The sequence below is a fragment of the Penaeus monodon genome, chromosome 20, assembly GCF_015228065.2.
Source record: "Penaeus monodon isolate SGIC_2016 chromosome 20, NSTDA_Pmon_1, whole genome shotgun sequence".
Classification (NCBI taxonomy): domain Eukaryota; kingdom Metazoa; phylum Arthropoda; class Malacostraca; order Decapoda; family Penaeidae; genus Penaeus; species Penaeus monodon.
The window spans coordinates 36,639,161-36,639,760 of NC_051405.1; positions in this window are offsets into that span (position 1 = coordinate 36,639,161).

Sequence of the window (600 nt, forward strand, 5' to 3'; positions counted from 1 at the left end):
CCTCATTCTCTTTCTCTTTTGTTTTCTCACTATCGATCCATCTTTTCCTTCCCGCCCTACTTCAGTGCTTCATTTCCATTTGTCCATGCCTTTTCTCTTTCCATATCTTGATTTCTCTTATATTGATCTCTATTCCTTTTTTCTATACCCTACCTTGCACACACTCATACCCCACTCCACCCCATTCCACCCGTACCCCACTCCACCCCAGTCCACCCTACCCCACTCCACCCCATTCCACCCGTACCCCACTCCACCCCATTCCACCCATACCCCATTCCACCCCAGTCCACCCATCCCCCATTCCACCCCAGTCCACCCATACCCCACTCCACCCCATTCCACCCATACCCCACTCCACCCCAGTCCACCCATACCCCACTCCACCCCACCCGCTCCACCTCAGCTCCCCATAACCTGGAGTTTCTCGCCCCATAAACCCCGTCGTGCTACATAATACGCCATCTTTTCCATCTTTCCCCGTGGCCTGATCCCGCTCCTCCCGGCTGGCGGTTCGCTCGCTCCTCCTTGAGTTATCGGCGAGACGGCGTTCCGATGCGGAAGGTGGCGGGGGGGGGGGTGGAAAAGGGTGAGTGGGGT